The sequence below is a fragment of the Canis aureus genome, chromosome 10, assembly GCF_053574225.1.
Source record: "Canis aureus isolate CA01 chromosome 10, VMU_Caureus_v.1.0, whole genome shotgun sequence".
NCBI classification, from domain to species: Eukaryota; Metazoa; Chordata; class Mammalia; order Carnivora; family Canidae; genus Canis; species Canis aureus.
The window spans coordinates 43,416,240-43,435,824 of NC_135620.1; the positions used below are offsets into that span (position 1 = coordinate 43,416,240).

Consider the following 19,585-nt stretch of genomic DNA (forward strand, 5'->3'; position numbering starts at 1 on the left):
TTATTTTGCAGAAAGGCTTTTAGAAACTAAGATATGGAATGTAAGAATGCTTCTTTTTGGAGGGATATTGCTGTTTAGTCCTCTCAATAGATAGAACTAGAGAATATTACACTTACAGATTTTATATATCTAGCTATGAATATATTTATCTATGTATACTTTTTATATCTCTATCTCTGTATATTTTAACCCATGTGGTAACTAATATCTGCAATTTAAATCCAGCACCGCAGGGTTTATTCTAGTTTCTCTCCTTTGACAGTAAGAAAATTGGTTCCTATTATTCTCAATATAATTACTTGATGCATTCTTCATTTTGGCTACATATTCAAGTATTTATCCAAACTGCCATTCTCACTGCTTTGTCTACTTCACTGTGCATCTATCTCAATGCCCGCCTTACCCTGCTTAGGCTTTGATACCCTGTACCAGATCCCTATGGCACCTCTCCACTTGAATATACACTCTCTTCACCTCATTTGGGACTTGAACACCAGGCCATTTTCACCACTGTAGATAATCTCATCCTGCATAGTCTCTGACACCCCACCCTAGGATGCCCTCCTGCATAGAAGCTCTAGTTCATTCCTCTTGGTTCTGGGCCATTTTCTTGCCACATGCCATAGCCATCCCTCCTGAGTTCCAGTATACCATGCCAGGCTGCTGTTACTTCCCTCCTACCACATAGATACCTGTCTTGCTCAGTTCCCCCAAATGGCTTTTGGACTAAATTGTTCAGGAAAGAGGGGAAGGGAGAGAAAGAATGAAAGGGAAGGGAGAAAAGAAAGGGAACAGATACACTAATTCTTAAGAGAATTTGTAAAAGAATTGATAATGTGAAGAATGGTGATAGTCCTTGATTTCAAATTATCTGGAGTTTTGTTTTTAGTTGTGTTGTTTTTCATGAACTTAATTGAAAGAATTGGCATCATAGGTGAAAGTAAGGCAGATGACAGAAATCAAGGCCTGTATTCTAAATATTTACTGATACCGGTAGTGCACCAATACCATCCTAAAAGATGTCAAAGTCAATAATTTACTGGATAACATATTTTCAGAAAACAGTTTTTCTTTGTCACAATAAGTAGTAGTACTTGAATCAGTCAATACTCTGGGAACAAAGCTAGATCTAATATCTTAATCTGTGTTTACAGATGGATTTGGGTAAGATTCTGGTTCCCTTAGAGTTAAGTTTACAGAGGCCCTGACTAAGGCAGAATCTGTAGTGCTCTTATACCTATAGTCTATAGTTGAAACTATGTCAAATTTTACCCCAGCTCAGATTTCTCTGATACTATAGGAGGGACAACACTGGCACTAAATGACCTAGAGTGCTTGACCACAGCTAATCCATCAGGAGATTACTCTTTGGCTTTCAAGAAGCCAATTAGATTATCTTTCCCAGGAATTAGGATCTGATGCACAGTTACTCTACTTATTCTTTTTAGGGCATTTAAATGAGCTGGAGCTGACACAGTCAGTGGTGGCTCAAGGAAGATATGAGAAAAAGCTTGTCTGTAGAAGAAAAAGAAAACAAAGCAGAGACATCTAGAGAAAAGCAGGAAAAAATAAAAGAGAGAAAAGAAAAGAAAAAAGCCTGCAGCCCTAGAGAGTTGTTACTTTGCTTCTGGCCAACTTTGCATTCCTAGTTCTCTCCCTCGTCTTGAGGTTTATTGAGATTTTCCTGCAATGAACCAACAACATCTCCCTCTCCCCCATTACACTTAGCTGATGTGATGACTGTGTTTCTCTTCCATGCAACTGGATGATTCCCAACCGAGTACACCCTGTTAGGCATGGGTAAGGCTTGAGCCATGCTTGAAAAAAGGCCGCATTCATGGGGCTCAAACAGCTCCCTAACTGGTAGAATTTCCAATTCATCTCTTTTAAGCATGGAGAATTATTCCAAGAGAAGTGGGAGAAGGTTAGAGGGCTGTTGGAAGGAAGGGGTGACCAATCCTCTTTTCTCTTCCATGCTTGAAGCTCCATCTCCTATTTTATTTGTGCCTCTGAAGACAAGTGTTCTACTAAAGAAGGCTGTCTTTTAAATTTTATTATTTTTGACATTTTTGTAAATATTCTTTAGTCTCTCTTCTACTTACCTTATTGCAATCCAAAAGCTTAAATGAAAAAAAACTTATAAAAATTGTTGTGAAACAATGATTTAATGAAATCATGTTTATGTAATTCTTTTAAGCTGCTCTTGACTGTACATAAAACAAATGCATATTTATAGAAAAAATATAGGTGGATAAAAACAAAGGTGAAAGAGTATATTTTCATCTTCGTGTACTTTCTGTGCCTAACATCCAGGATTGCCACAAGCTTAGGCTTGATTGGTCATTGTTTATTAAATGTTTTCTCAATTCCACAACCATGTTTTTTCAGAAACAAATGAAACAGTATTTCCTTGTCAGATCTAATGTTTTACTGGTTTTCCAGATATTCACTAATTAATTGTATGCATTTCAATAATATTGGGAGCATGATCCTCGTTTGGTTACATACATTATTCCAGCTATTTAACTAATAATGGTAAAGTACCAGACTGTGAGTAAAATAAGATAAGAGTAATACTAACAGCAGTGCAAAAATTCACTCTGCTGTGGTGCATAAGATATCTCATTTTCACTTTAATAAATCATAATTTCAGCAACATGGTGAATTTGTTGTTCAGGAAAAGACTAGACCAGGTTTTAAAAATCATTTCCTGATGTCATTTAATGGGAAGAGGAAAATGATTGTTCTGTAAAAGTGTTTATGTGAATTGGACATATTAGCTGAGGGAGGACTGCTTCATATGATGTGTAAACCAGTTTTCAACAAATAACCTGAAAAACAAACAAGCAAAAAATTTTAAATGTGATTACATTTCAGGAAAATATTAGCATTTATTCATTCTCATCAATAAATGTTTACTGAATGCATGCTGGTTACAGAGCAGCGTGCTACCCTCCAGGGTCATAAAGCTGGTAGAAATAATTTCATTGGTTGCTAACTTCATCGCATCTCTGGAGGATACAGAAAAATAAGTAAGACAGTGGGCTCAGAAAACGTATGCTATATTAGTATAAGAAATGAGTTGTGTTTCCAGCTGGAATGAGTAGTTAGACTGCATATAGACCTAAAACCTGAATAATAGGACGAGCTTTTCTATGCTAAGTACCTACCTATCACAATAGATGATGAGAGCTAAGAGACTTCAAGGAAGGGATGTTCACTTCATTATTACATTAGTTGGGAAAGGCATTATGAGGGAGAAGAATCTCCAGGTAGGCCTTATAGGGATTGTACACTTAGTGGAAAGAAGTAGTGTGCATATTCCTGAGAATATTTGTCCCATGAGAATTCATGTTTTTTTCTTCTTAGAAGTCTTAATTGAATACCTTGCTATGATTGTCACATGATAAATAATAGGCAGTATGAACCATATGAGACAGTCTCTGTAAGGGGAATACAAATTTCCTGAAGAACAGCATTTTGGAGTGCATGGATGTGAACAACAAAGATCACAGATGGAAGACAGCGTGCTGCTTGGATAGCCCTTACAAACATTTTCTGCACGTAGAGATCATCACCTTTGAAAAGCTCCCCCAACCCTCACAATGATTTAGAAATCCCTGTTTCAAACTCTGTCTTCATGCTTTTATCTATTTATCTATCCATCTATTTATTTTTATTGAAGTATAGTTGACATTCAATATTATATTAGTTTCAAATGTATAGCACAGTGATTCAATGATTCTATACATTACTCAATGCTCGCCATGGTAAGTGTGGTCACCATCTGTGACCACACAAAGTTATTCCAATGTTATTGACTATATTACCTATGCTGTGATTTTCATTCCTGTGACTTATTTATTTTATAACTAGAAATTCGTATCCTCTTAACTGCCTTTACCCATTTCACTATCCCCTACCATTCCCTTCTGCTCCCAAAATTTCCAATTTGTTCTCTGTAGTTATAGGTCTGACTCTGCTGTTTTCTTATTTGTTCATTTGTTTTGTGTTTTAGATTCCACATGTAAGTGAAATAACATGATATTTGTCTTCTTCGCTCTGACTTATTTCATTCAGCATAAACCTCTAAGTCCATCCATATTATTGTGAATGGCAAGATCTCATTCTTTTTTGTGACTAAAAGTCCACTTCTGATAAATGCATGCTGCTATGTCCAATATAATGTCAACTTCTGAGCCTCTGCTCAGTGTCAGGTACTATATGACATATGCTGGGGATACAAAGATGTATAAGGCTTGTCAGCCTCATGGATATCTTATCTTATTAGATTGTTTACTCCTTGAGGACAAGAGTCAATGCATAATTTTGCTTTGTATCTCATCATTTAGCACAGTGATTGGCACATAACAGATGCTTAATAAATATCTATTGAATGAATATATCTATTAATAAATCAAAGCTATAGTATATCTATGCATGCTAGAGCAGCCAGAGTTTGAAATAAATTTCAATACTCAGACGTTACAAAACTTGGCAAATCATCTAACTTTCCTTTTTCATCCAGCTCAATTAAGATATAATTAACATATAACATTGTGTATGTTTATGGTATACAAAGTAATGATTTAGTACTTGTATATATTGTAAAATGATTATCGTAATAAGGTTAGTTACATCTATCATTTCACATAATTACAGTTAAGTTAACCTTTTTGTTTATTTTTTTTTAAGATTTTATTTTGTTTCTGAGTGAGCGAGAGGGAGATAGTGAGAGAAAGCATGAGTGGAGGTAGGGCACAGGGAGAAGCAGGCTCTCCACTGAGCAGGGTGCCTAAATCGGGGCTCCATCCCAGGACCCTGAAATCGTGACCTGAGCTGAAGGCAGATGCTTAACCAACTGAACCACCCAGGCACCCCCCAGTTAAACTTTTTTGAACTTTGGTTTCTTTATCTATAAAACACTTATGGAATGATTAGATATTATATGCCTAAATATACTATTTAATATTAATCAGTATTATAGGTTAATATATCAATATGACAGTTAGTACACTGATTCCATAAAAGCAATACTTAGAACTGAAAAGTAAACACTCAATAAATGCTACTTCTTATCATAGATATTAAATAAAACACAATCTTATTTTATTGGTTCCATGATCTTTGAATTTCATTGATAGATTTTTAAAAACCTCATTCTCTGATGCCATAATCAACATCTATTATATGCTCTACTTAATTTTTTTAATCAAAAAGACAACTGAAATGATAAGTCTTTATGAGTTGTACCAAGTGAAATATTCATGAAAAACTGTATTTGACTCTTTTCATTGTTTCCCACCAAAGGTCAAGTCAAGCCTATTGCTTGTCTATGGGTTCACATCTCTGAGAAAGACCTTACTCTGTACAATAGACTTCTATATAGCAGAATCAAGGAACTGCAAAAGAATTTATAGTAATGAAGGATGTCGCAAATGCAGAAGTTTTTTTCTTCTAGAAAAAAGACCCCCTAGAAAAAAGGGTCTACCCTAATACTATGTTGGCACAATGAATTGTAATAAGGCATTTGATGATTCTATGTGTTGATGATCTGTTGGCCACAGATATATCTCAAAGAACCAATATCTTTTCATCAAGCTGTCAGTATAGAAAAATGCATTCAAACACACTTGTATTTTCTAGAAGATTTGCAGATTTCTGTATGTCCAGATTTTGAGTGGAAGACTGAAACTTTATTATTTAGAAGTCTTAACTGTCAGTCTTTTACTAGTCTCCGTCTAGCGTAGGTCTTTTAACAGCAACAAATTTATTTATTTTTATTTTTTTGTATTAGCAACAAATTTAATAGCCTAAATAAACTCATATAATAATATTCATAAAACATAAATCACTAGATTTGGGATTGTATATATGTATCTCTCTCACTGAGCCTTCAAATCTTTCTTTTATTTAGAGTTTGAAAAAAATCTTAGAAGAACAAATAGTAATGACATCTGAATAAACAATTATCCAGTAAGAGTTTGGTTAAAAGAGAGGTGCCTGGGTGGCTCAGTTGGTTAAGCATCCAATTCTTGATTTTTGCTCAGGTCATGATCTCAGGGTCATGAGACTGAGCTCTGTGTAGGGCTCTGCACTGGGCGTGGAGCCTGCTTAAGATTCTCTCTCACAGTCTCCTTCTACTCCTTCCCTGCCTCTCTAAGAAAAAAGAAAAAAAAAAAAAAAAAAACGTTTGGCTGAAAAAACTTCCTGTTTTATAATTTAAGAAATTTCAGGAGTTGTGGTAGAATTTATAACCCTAGTGCTTTCTTGGCTTATCACTCTTTCCTAGGTTTTGCAATATTTACATGTGGAACACAGCAAAGAAAAGAGAAGTATAATTTTATTAATAGCTAGATTAGCATGAGGATATAAATAATAATGACGCTTTTGTTTTCCCTTGTATTACTAATGATTTCAGAGATTGCTGGTAAAGTAGCTTACCTCTTATGGTAAAAGAGATGTGCTTTACAAAATTCAAAAGGAAGAACTTTGAAATTCATGATTCACTTTTGGTAATAGTTACAAGAATACTATATAAAATATCAAGGATTAATATGTCCATTACTGGCATATCTGTGATGTGGAGAGTATTTAGGCATTGGGGATTTGGAGATAAAAATGCTAGAGAGAAAAAAAAATGCTAGAGAGGGCAACACAGAGTTTGCAGAGCATTGACAGTCTAGTAGAACCCTGGTGTTAGAGGATGGAGGAGGGACAGTAAAGTATCCTCCAAACTGAGAAGGCACTTTGGGACCAAATAGCAAAACAAGCCACCTCATAACATTTACAGAGTTTTATTCAGAGTAACTTACTGATGGAGGGTGGTGAGGGGAGGAGTGGGTGGATGACAATCCAGGCACTTTGCAGCTATTCTCTGCAAAGTCCACACCTTAATCCACAGAATTTATAGAGCAAGGGGATCATTGTGAAGTCGAAGAGTAGTTATCTAAAATAGTGCCAGATGTGTGCCAGAGGGATCTCTACTAGTTATCTAGAGTGGCATCACCCATGCAACAGAAGGATGACCAGAACAAGCCTTCTCATATTCCAGTCAGGGCATACATTATTAACCCCCAAGGGGCCTGGAATAAGTAACCCTAAATGATGTCACTCAGTGGACAGGAACAAGATGGAGGACCAAAGATGGAGTGAGTATTGTCAACATTCTTGCTCTAGGCATTCTCCTTTTATATTTTCTAATAAAGAGATAAATATGGGGGGAAGGTACCCTATTTTGGAAGAGAAGAGAGGAAGGACAGGAGAATATAGAGCAATAATGCTTTATCCTTTCTATTTTGTTCATCTTTCAGGGAAAGAGATGGACATGGCTTTATCATTTATTGACGTTTAAAGTCATATCCAAGAGGAGGAACCTGGTGTAAGATTAGAAGGAACCTGGTTTGCTATTCTCTGTCTGGACTTTTCTGACTGTTAGGAGATAAATAACCATTTCAAAAATCAAAGCATAGGGGGAAAATGCCAGAGGGATGATGTAAGGTTGTGAAGCAAAGGAGAAGGGGAAAAGAAAACTTTCCCTCCCTGCTCTTTCCCTCACTCCCTACAATTTCTCTGAGGTAGGGAAAAGGATCCCATCAATCTGTGTTTACCTTCAAATGGGACTATAGATAGCTGATGAGGTCTCATTGACTTATCATAGGTCACCTTACTGAGACGCAGATAGGTATTTTCATTAGAAGAATGCATAGATGTAGCTGTCAATTGAAGTGGGGAGCAGATGGAAGTGGCACTTGGGTCTCTCACACAGACCCCTGAAAATGTGGGAGCTGCACTGGCCTGGGTCTGCAATATCTGGACAGTGGTTTTCTACATGCCTATCCTGACCTATGGACAAGATCTTGAGTTGAACGTCAGTGAAGGACACAAAACACAATTCACCCACCAACAACGTGTGGTGAATACTTTGCTTTCCCTTCCCTTATCAACACAAGCAAGTGCAAGGGAGGAGAAAAGATAGGAGAAAGAATAAATCTTTCCCTTCCAACCCATAGTCATCTCTGAAGTGATTGACACAGATATTTGCAATTTCTTCATGATGGGAACTCAAAAATGACTATAAAAATATCGAAATTACTGGGAATCAAATATTACTAATTGCTAAGTGTAAGATGTATGTCTTGTGGAGATGTAGACGATCTTTGAAAAAAATTGATGTTACGTATTAGAAAAAATAAAACTTGTATATGTTTATCATGGCTGAGTTGATATTTTGAATTTAAACTGTGATATTAGGTTTGGTTCCAAAACTCTAAGACAAAGTGTTCTTTGTTAACCTAGGCCAAAGCAAACTACTTAGATGAAAAGGCTTTCACTCCCTGCCTCAGCCCAAATCCAGACTTCATCATGGGCCAGGCTCCAGGGAAGACAGGAAGCAGCAGAAAGGATGATCTATTTGTTCCTGTTTGCTGACTTTTCCATTCACTAGGAAACATGGATGTTTCTTTGTTTTTGTTTTGTTTTTTAAAATTTTATTTATTTATTTATTTATTTATTTATTTATTTATTTATTTATTTATTTATTTATTTATTTAAGAGAGACCAAGCGGGAAGAGGGGAAGAGAGAGAGGGAGACTTCCTGCTGGCAAGCATTCTGCTGCAGGGCTAGATCCCAGGACTTTAGCTAGATCTGAGGACCCTGGTATCATAACCTGAGCCAAAAGTAGACACTTAACCAACAGAGCTACCTAGGTACCCTGGATCTGTTTCTTTGGATTTGGTAGTTCTTCCTCTTAAAGGAGAATTAAGGTATAATTCAGAGAAGGGTATATTTTCTTTCCTTAAGGGTGTAAAAAAGAGACATTAAGTAAAACCATAACTGTGGTTATTTTTGAGGGATCAGATTATGAATTATTTTTGTTGCCTTCCAAAAAGCTAGATAATAAATATTCTAGGCTTTGCTGGCAGTTTTCTTTTTGTGGCATGAAAACAGACATAGACAATAGGTAAACAAATGGGTATGATTGCATTCCAATCAAATTTTACTTACAAAAATAAGGCAATGGGCTGTTTTTATCCCATAGGCTATAATCTTCCATACCCTATTTTAAGTAAAATATTTAAAATTCTCCATATTTTCCCAGGTTTCTACAATAAACATGTATTATTTCTACCAAACACATACATACACATACACATATACACAAAAAAAATTATACAATAAAAAATTTCTAAATTAAGTTGCTCTGATTTTTATTTTTAATCTTTAGTACCATTGAGTGTTTTTTCCTACCCGATCCATAGGAGATCATTGGCTATTTGAATCATCCTTAGCAGAAATCTTGGTAACTTGTTTGCCTTGGAAATTTGTTGTGGTTCTTTGGCTAAAGAGGAGAAACCTCCGTTTTCAGGATTACTTCGGATGGGTTTTATTCTCTTCTCTGCATTACTCAAAAGGAATATGTGAGCAGCGGTTGAAAGAATATCCCAATTATAATGTGCTTAGAGCATCTGCAGAGTTGTCCTGGAGGCTTGAGCAAGGGGAACCACAGCTGTGAGGCTTTGCTCCTACTCCTAGCACAGATGCCAAAGCAGATGGAAGGGCAGGGATCGTCTGCAGAAAGGCTCCAGATCTACCAGGCAAGTGGAGAGTGAAAGGCATAGCGGACATTGCTGAAATGGCTAGATTGATAGGCTCTGCACTCCCAGGAGTAGCAGAGGCGACAAACTCTCCCCACTCGGTACCTCAGACAGAAACATGATGGATGATGTGCGTGCAGTTGTCTTCAATCCCTTTACAGCTCGTGATCCCCTATTCCGACAGGCCCTCATTTGGTGCCTTGCCTAGAAATTGTTCTGATGCTGTTTGTGTTTCAAATGCTTAGGAAAACATTTCTATTAAGGTTGCATGCCAAAATGCAAGGCTATACTGAATAGCAAGAAGGAAAGAGTACATTCAGTACTGCTAATCTGCAAAGGAAAATATTACATATGCTCTCCCTGGAGAATAATAACACTTTGCATGTTGCTGTGCTAAATTTACTGCAGGACTATAAGTGTTAAAACAGCAGCCGTGTAAATGGGCCATGGGGTGGTAAAAGGTTGACAGGATGATTATGCTTGAGGGGCCACTGTTATGTATGTCCTTTGGACAGTAGCTTGGAAGAGTTTCAGAGACACTAATTAATTCTGCCCCACAGTGAGGGGGTGGTAACCAGCTAGCTCAGTGGGAGGCGGTGCTGGAGAGTTCTGTCTCAGGTCAGAGGACCAGGAAAACACTTCAGGGTATGTCTAAGTTGATCCTCTAGAGGAAAGCTCTTTAATCTTACTTAAGGTTACAAAGTCTTTGGCCTCATGCAAAACATTTCATCTTGTGCAATTTGCAGCTGTTCTTATTTTTTGAATAAAGAAATAGGATGAATCAAGCAGTTCAAAAAGACCAGGAGAATCTTATTCTTTTAAAAGGCTGATTATAGTTTAGGAATATTAATTTTCAGGCTCTTCTAATCACCAAATCTCTTTCTTGTACACATTTCAGATTCCCCTATTGTATTTTTTACAGTTTCAATCATAGACCTCATTGGATTTTTTTCCCCTGAAATTTCTAAACAGGGATAGCCCTGACTCCTGAGCAAAGTAGTAGAAAAACTAATTTTCTAGGAGAAATAGTGCCATCCACAAACCAAAGAACCTTTAAGAACAGAGAGCAGTGTAGCTTTTCACTAGGTGAGTTTTTTGGTTGAAATTCTTATTTTAGATTTTAAAAACATATGTACTTTTCTATATCACTTAATAAAGATAGCTAATATTTATTGGATATTTATTTTGTCCAGGCATTGTGCTAAGCACTCCTTGTAAACCGATTTGGTTTTGACTCTTAGGAATAAATATAAGCATTAGGGGATCAAATATGTAAGACATATTTATATAATTGAAATAGAGTATTATAGTATGTTGTGCAGTGTTGTGGCAAAAAATAGAGTGAATATAGTTGGGATAAAATTATAGCAATATACTTTTATTTGGTATAGTGGTAGAGTTTTATGAATTGTTGGTGCTTGTGTCTTTTCATCTTACCTATTTATGTCTTTGAGGCAGAGTTAATAGGTGTGGGTGGGGAGGAAGAAGAGAATGGAAGGACGAAGTGAAGAGGACAGGGAGGGAAGAAGAATTGAGTATCAAATTAGTGACACAGAAAGAATTTCTGAGAAATGAGTGATGCATATCTGATAGAACATAATAATTTATAGATAATGATTAACAGCACAGTAGGACAAAAGATTTTATATCTTTAAAATGTGCTATAAATTAACCTTCACAAATGAATTTCCATTACCCTTTGAATGATTAATATCTTGTCTTCAACAATTTGAAAAAAAGTTGAAATTCTTTACTTTATTTGAAACTTAAGTACATTGACTGAAATTATGATTTTATCTTTTCTATAACATGGATGTTTTAAATTTGGTATAGTCTGAAGAGTGAAATTTTGGTGTGATAACTGGCCTTGTACTGATTTAGTCTATGAATTTGGCCCAGCCACTTAAGCATATTATGACATATTATTTTATTTGTAAATTGAGGTGTAGGTTAATAATATCTTCTTAACCCCTTCCATGGTAACATCGTTGGAATTTAAGAACATAAACTCTGAAACAAGCTATCCCCAGGAACTATTTTAAGATTCTTTGGAAGATATTTTTACCATTGAGACTTCAAGAAAATAATTCAGTTTTCAAAACATTTCAGGAATTTGGGAAGTATAGTTTATTGTATCATATGATCTTAACAAAAAGATTTTAAAGACTAAAAAGTAGCTTATAACACAACATCAAACAAATAAAACCAGACTGAAATTGTAATAAGCACTATGATTCCCTCCCAAGCATTCAGCTGATGTTCTCTTTTCTAGAACACTCAGCCTCCTCTGGGAACCTATCTAGGTTAATGATGGAGCATGCAAACTAGATTAAACCAATCATTGGGTTCCACGTCAAGACTTTTCATGGAAATTCTGTTACACAAATGACCTTTCTCCTTCTAGTATAGTGTGATGTATAGATGTAAAGCCAAGAAACGCTGCGGTCATATTGCCATCGTAAAGGAAGTTAACTAGGCAATGAAACTGACACACGGAAGAAGAATGAAACCAAGAAAATCACAGAGCCAGAACTCTGATCTAACATAACTTTAGATTATACTTCCTTTAGGTCCTTTATAATTACAAGAAATAAGCTTGCTTTGAAATAAGATCTATATGAAAGTGAAAAGAGAAGAAAATTCAGCGTTTCTAAGAGCAGTCTTTTCCATCTACAGCTTGAAATTCACATTGACTGAAAGGCTGTTGATTTAGAGCTTGGAGATTGGAAAAGTCAAATACTTCAACTGAAGTTAACCCAAGCACTAGCAGTTGTAGAGAGGTTGAAGATAAAGTAGAATGTAAGACCGGGGCTCTTCTAAAGAGTGGTTTCTTTTAAATCTTCTTTGCTTGATAAAGGTAACAATCACTCTCATTGTGGAGATTAAGCTGCTATTCAATTTGGGGGTAAGAAGAAAATAAGCCATCTATCCTATGATTTAAAATTGTTTTAAGGTGGACTTCTGTTCAGCCATGCTGTAATACGGGGTATTGGTCTAGCCCTTCTCATATAAACAGCTATCATAAAACTGGACAAACTATGTGAAGCTTGTTTCAGGCACTTTACTGTAGGCAGTGGAGAACTAGAATGCCTAAGAAAAGGGTAATCTTCATGATTTCCCAGGATTTTACCCTGGATGTACTTTCTAGACCACAATGTAGGAAAGTAGAACCCAAATACATTTTGGTGGTCTCACTGAACTATGACCGAGATGAGTTTGGGGCTGTTGAAAGAGCTCAATTTGGTGTGGGCAGAGTCTCATAGAGGTGAGAAGAACACAGAGAAAGAACTCCAAAAATTGTTGTAATGGTAGCATTAATTCTTTGGATGAATACTAAGATCATAAATACAAGTAAAATTTTTGTAAAGCATGGCAGAGAAGAACTAGTGGAAATATTCACTGAACAGAAATTCTAGAGGTCTCATAGTACTGCAAAATGTAAGAAGTCTAGCTAGTCAGGTTGGGGAAAACTTTGGAAACCCTAAAAAACCACTTAGCCCTAAAGTTTGGTGTCACTAACCCCTTCTCAACCATTTGAGTAAGAATCATTTTTCTTATACTCCTTCTCCCAACACAGTCTTCAGTGTTGGACTCCTAATCTACTTCTTAATATTATGGTAGACTTTATGGTTTGCATGGAGTGTTCAGGGATTTGGGTATGGCTGAATTGTTCTCCACAGAGTTTTTACTTTTCTGATCTGAAACTCAAGGGCTGTGAATAATTTGGCATTTCCATCTCCTCTGTCTTAAAATATAGTTTAAAAATTTCAAAATGGCTTAAGCCAAAAAAAAAAAAAAAAAAAAAAGAAAAAGTTCTGAAAATCTTATAGAATCTAAGAACTACTAATCTGTCAGGAATCTAGGAGGCTCTTCTCTGTTTCCAGCCCTATCTCTGAATTTCACTGCATATCAGCTTCATTCTGCCTAAATTTGCTTTCTTTAATCCTTTATGTATACAGCCACCCCTCCCCATTTATTATGTTTCTCCCCCATTCATGAGTCCAGTCAAGACTGGCATATTTTTTTTCTCAATTGCAATTTCAAAAATGTAGGAGAAGAATACATTTGGCCAAATTTGAATCCAATTTGATCTCCTGGTTCTATAAATGGTAAGTATTATCACAAGGACACAACTCTCAGAAAAAGGGGTCACTGTGAGCTGGGCAGGCACCCGCAAAGGAATTTTCAACTGTAGCCCAAACAGAAACACAGCTATGTTCTAAAAACTTAAATACAAGCTTTTAAAATATCGCAAGAGGTGACTATACTATACATGATGTTTTAAAATCATTTTATGTAGAGTTCAATGTATATTATTATAATTTTTATTTTATTAACCTTTTAAAAATAAACAATAAAGTATAGTCACACATATTAGATTCAATGACAAAAGGAGCACCAAAATCAAATAATATCTCACTGAAGGATCCTTTGGGATAAGAATAGCAATCACTGTGCATGAAAAAGAAATTCAGGACCTTGAAAATTGCATTACTATAGCAAAAAAAAAAAAAAAAAAAAAAAGAAGTAAATCCACTAGACAGAAGAATGTGTAAGAATAAAAAGAGCTGAGAAATGTGTTACTACCAACACCAGCCAACTGCATTTTTTAAAGTTTAAATCATGATGCCCACCTGACAGAGATGCTATGATTACATTTGATACAAATGCCATTTATATTGCCTGGTTACTAAAAAAATTCTTTGGGGAATGTGGCTGAATGAATGTTTTGGGGATGGAAAGATTTTCAAATAAATTAGCAAAGGATTCTTATTTCAAAATGGAACACTAATAATAACTTAGGTAATGTGAATGTTTTTACATTTATGTGGATCTAGTTTGCAAGTGACTCCTGGGAACAAAGCCCATGTGCCTAAGAAATAAGAGTTAGACACCACTGTAAGCATATAGATTGACTACTGAGCATTTATATTGCATTGTCCAATGAAGAAAGTAGAGAGTTAAGAAATATGAGCAGTAAGCCTATGAATTTAAGATTCATAGGTACAAATTGGAAAAAAAAAGCTATAGGCTGCTATAGGGAGCTTTGTATCAGACAAGCTATGAATTTCTTTTATTCCATGAGGCACAAAATTTTTTAAAAAATATTTTTATTTATTTATGATAGTGAGAGAGAGAGAGAGAGAGAGAGAGAGAGAGAGGCAGAGACACAGGCAGAGGGAGAAGCAGGCTCCATGCACCGGGAGCCCGAAGCGGAATTCAATCCCGGGTCTCCAGGATCGCGCCCTGGGCCAAAGGCAGGCGCTAAACCGCTGCGCCACCCAGGGATCCCGGCACAAAATTTTCTATAGAAAACTCCCTTCGTGATGAACTGAGAAAGTACTTTAAATAAGAGAACCAGAGAAAGAAAAAAAAAAAAAAAAGAAGGAAAGAAAAAGAAAAAAGAGAACCAGCAACGTAAAAATGAAGGTTAAGGGAAAAAGGATAGGGTTCTAGAAATGGCCCATAATGTGTGAGTCATAGGCCAATAAGCTGCTCCATGCCACTGGATACATTATCATGCTATTCCGTATAAATTAATTTATGTAATGACATTAGCCTTATAAAATCATGTCGTATTCATTGAAATGTAAAGCTCTTTAAATTTATTATTTAAGACAAAACAAATGATGATATAATTTTTTTTTTTTTTTGGTAGGAGACATGGTATGTATGGCTTTTTTTCATAAATAAATAGTTCCATTAAAAAAAAAAACCTTTAATTTTGAAAGCATCACAAGCTTAAAGAAAAATTGGAAGTACAGTGCAAAGCACTTTTTTTTCTTCTGAACCATTTGAGAGTAACTTGCCAACAGAATACTCCTATTTCCTACAAATAAGAAATTCTCCTATGTAAACACAACACAGGCATAGAAATCAGATAATCAAAACTGACATATTACCATCATCTAACCCCAGACCCCACTCAAGTTTTGACAGCTGTCCCAATAGCAGTTTGTTTGTTTTTATAGCAAAATGACCCAGTCCAGAATCTTATGTTGCATGAAGCCATTATGTCATTTTAGTGCTCTTTATTTTGGAAGTTCCTCAGTCTTTTATTGATTTCATAACCTTGAAACTTTGGGCTTGACTGCTGTCTCCTCATGATTAGATACAGAATATGCACTTTTGTAGGAATATCACAGACGAGATGCCATATCCTCATGCACCCTACCAGATAATATCCTCTTCTAAATCATATTTCTAATTAATTAATTAATTAATTGTATTTTTTATAGATTTGTGGTTTCCCATTTTATTCAATAGGTTATAATCTATCAGTACTGTTATTTACTGTTGATTCTCAATCTTTGTGGTCGTTCTGTGTCCCATAAAGTCACCATGAACACTGAACTACAAATATTCAAGCATTACTCCTAGGGAAAACACAGGCTAGGTGCCTGTGAGCTTCTGGTTAGAACATTTTAATTCACTGATCAATAAATAATCTTGTGGTGTGTGTGTTTCTTTAAAGGGAACTTAGTTAATATATTTTGTTGGCTCATTAACATTGAACTCACCCCCAACAGTACTGTGTATAACTCATGTCTTACTGAAACTTATCTCATATACTATTTTCTACTTAACAGCATTTTGCAGCTTTCTTGTGCCTAAGAATACTATACAGCGCTTCCGGGCTATGCCTGAGTGTGTGTGGGGTGCATTTTAAATGGTACATTCATCAACAAAAAGCATACAATGTGAAAATCATGGCATTAAATACACTTTTTAGAGGATACTTTTTTTACAGTAGAAAACCTCAAACTGGACCACAGCTGGGAACACGTGTATCAAAAGAGGCAAAATTTTTACTGTGCTTTGTATTCCTGTGGGTGACTGTGAAACTATAATGAGTATTGATTTAGGTGTTACAAATAAATTTCAGGAATCAGGCAGATTTGTAAATATGGAATCTGCGAATAATGAAGATTGACTATATTTTGGTACTAATGAAGGAACTTTTAACAGTGGGAAGCCCATTGAAGTTGGCTTCAAAGCCCTTTTGACATGCTCTCATTGTTCTTTGAGCACTGCTTTGCTTTCTGGCACAAAAAGATATAACAGGCCTATATTATCTTCTACAGCTCTGAAATCTGCCATTTATCCATGGATAATTATTTCTTTTAGTGGAAAATGGTATTAGGAAATCAAGACCTAGGAGTCAGTTGTGTTCATTGCTAGTGCTTCCTGCTATTCCCAGCCCTTCTCATAGGACAGTTCTAGTGGAGATAGATAGATAGGTAGATAATGTTTAAATACAGTGTAGGTAGTAGAGTTGCACCCAAGGAGATCAAGTCTAGGATCATGGAAGTTATATATGGCAGTGATGGGAGTTAGGGTGGAGGGAAAGTATAAGGGCCAGATGCCACGTTCTTAATAAATATGAGGAACTAATTAGAAACCTAACATAAAATAGCACTGAAGAATGAGAAGTTCATAAAGACATTTCATGAACCCCAAACAATGAGGGTAGATTGGCTTGAATTTGGTTTAGTTTAAGAATCAGAGAGTTGAGTACAAGATTTTGATTATTACTGTGAGGTAATAATTTTTAAGTAAAATTTTAGAGGTAAGCATTCTAGGGAAAATAGGGTCATCCATTATGTCAGACTTCATAAATCTTACTGCTTTATCTTCCACACGCATCCTCCACTCGCAAGTTCACTTCATGGTCTCAGATTCTGATCCATCTCCACTTTCCAGGTAACAAGAAAGAAGAGAATGAAGGGAGCATACTACTCCAATTAAGAAAACTTTCTGTAAGTTGGAAATGTGTAAACTTCTATTTAAATTTCATAAGTCAGAACTGATTCACACTAAGGTTTAGTATTCAATGAAGTTTAGTATTCCAGGTAGGCAAGTGCCAAAATCAGACATCAATATATCTCTTTCTTTAGGAAGAAAAAAATCCCAAGAGATAATCAGCAGCATCTATCACAGTCAGGGGTTCAGACAAGATGGAGGAAAATGAATAGCTTAAAAAGGTAAAGGGGGCTAGGAGCATGTGTAACAATTCCTTCTAGCCCCATGTAAGGCAGAACCAATATAGGTCTCCTATTAGGAATTATCCCTTCTTTCATCTCCTTTGTATTATGCTTTGCTTGTTTTGTTTTACAGTTTGTTTGCATCTATGATTTGCTGTCTTCATTAATGTTTTGCTTGCCTCTGTATGTCTATATCTATCTATCTCTTTCATTGAAAATGAGCTTGTAGGCAGAGAATACAACCTTAGTGGTTGCTATTCTTTAGGAAAACCGTGTTAGAGTAGCTGTTAAAAAGCCAGATCCCAAAGAGAAATTGTTCTGTATTCAAATAGTGGTTCTGCCACTTGCCAGCTATATTACCTGGGCAACTTACCTAACCTCTCTAAAGAGGAGTTTCCTTATCTGTGATAATACATGTGAAGTTCTTAATATGTTACCTGAAAGATACTATATGAAATTAATATTAGCTTTTATTTTTGGTAACCACTACCAATGAACACACTGTAAATGCCTTTTTAATATTTATTTGACTTGATGGAAAGCTTTGCTGTTGTTTTCAAATAAAACAAAGCCTGCAAAAACAAGAACCTCATTGCCATTTGACTAGAAATATTATTAAAAAATTAACTTCACAGCTCAGGAACCCAGACTTACTATCAAAAGATTACACATCATTTTTACTGCTAAGCCACTGACCTCCAGATGCTTGATTATTACTAGATTCTCTTTTCCAGTTAAGTTATTTCACACTGTGATGAAGCAGTGGGCAGGAGTGTAATGCATAATTTCAAGGAATTTAAGATGAGAGAAGGGAACACCATGTACACATCATAGACCGGTAGTCAGACAGATATTTACATGCTTGTCCCTGTGCGCATGGTCATCTACTAATCTTGTAGATCTTCCACCCCATGTTATATAGTAAACATAATCAGTTTGCATGGAATTCACAGGGATAACTACATTCATCAGCAGTTAAGGTGAGGTGGAACAGGGAAGCATTTTGTTTGCTTGTTTTCTTTGGGAAAGTTTGAATTAAACACAGCAATCTCAAACAAATGTAAATGGCTCAGGTCACCCATTGGGGGTGGGGGTAGATGGGTCAGATCACAAAAAGTTTGTCTATACCCATTTCCTTTTCTTGTTCACACTTTCTACATTAAAGACTTTCTGTTGCTGGGTACTTATCTGTTTGGGACAGAAAACTAGATGCAACTGAGGGGTTTTACAAAGAAATTTGTAACTGGCAAATGCAAAGAGTAAACACTCAAAGCAGGCAACCCACCAAAAATTCCAGATGTAGGAGCTATAAACCAGATAAGGAAACTGAGATACGCTAGATCCCAAAATATTAAGTATAAATAAGGTATAATCTCAGCTCCAGGGTAAATGATATTCCAAGGAAGGACTTGAAGTTCTTGTTCAAAAATAGCAATTGAGTGAATTAATAAAATACATGGAATCTAGGTTACATATTGGTTGAAACCATCTCTCTCTTTTATTAAAATTACTTTACTTTTTAATGTGTTTTTAATTTTTAATGTGAGATTATTGAGAATCTATTATAGATTGGGCAAATTGCAAATCTATTTTTGAGATTAAATTGCACTTAGTTATTGTTCCTCATTTGAGTTATACCCCATGATTGTTGAGAAGATTAAATGGGATGATTTATCCAAAGCATATTGCATGGTACCTGACACACAGGAAATCCTCAGAAAATATTTGTTAGTTCATCTAGGATTTACACATGTAATTGCTACATGTGTGCACTTCATTTAAGGTGTAGAGATTTTTTTTTTAAAGAAGTGAAAGAAATGGCTTCTTTAAGCCCAACATATTAAATGAGTAAGAGCTATGTAGTTTCTTATGACCATCTGGTTACTAAATATGTGGTTACCCCACATATTTCTAGTCTGCATTTCATACTAGAGTAATTATGTAGCCTGGAAATCTGCCATGTAAATTAAACCACTTACCTTCCAAATAGCCAGCATCCTCAG

At 35.7% G+C, this 19,585-nt stretch overlaps 1 long non-coding RNA gene across 2 annotated transcripts in view; it reads right to left on the reverse strand.

The window, feature by feature from the left end:
• Positions 1-2,305: 2,305 nt before the first annotated feature.
• The window catches only part of LOC144322296 (uncharacterized), a 37,240-nt gene continuing 19,960 nt past the window's right edge, over positions 2,306-19,585 (reverse strand). For both annotated transcript variants that reach the window (XR_013387889.1, XR_013387888.1), the window contains one exon: positions 2,306-2,831. This is a non-coding gene — a long non-coding RNA (uncharacterized LOC144322296). The remainder of the gene's footprint in view (positions 2,832-19,585) is intronic.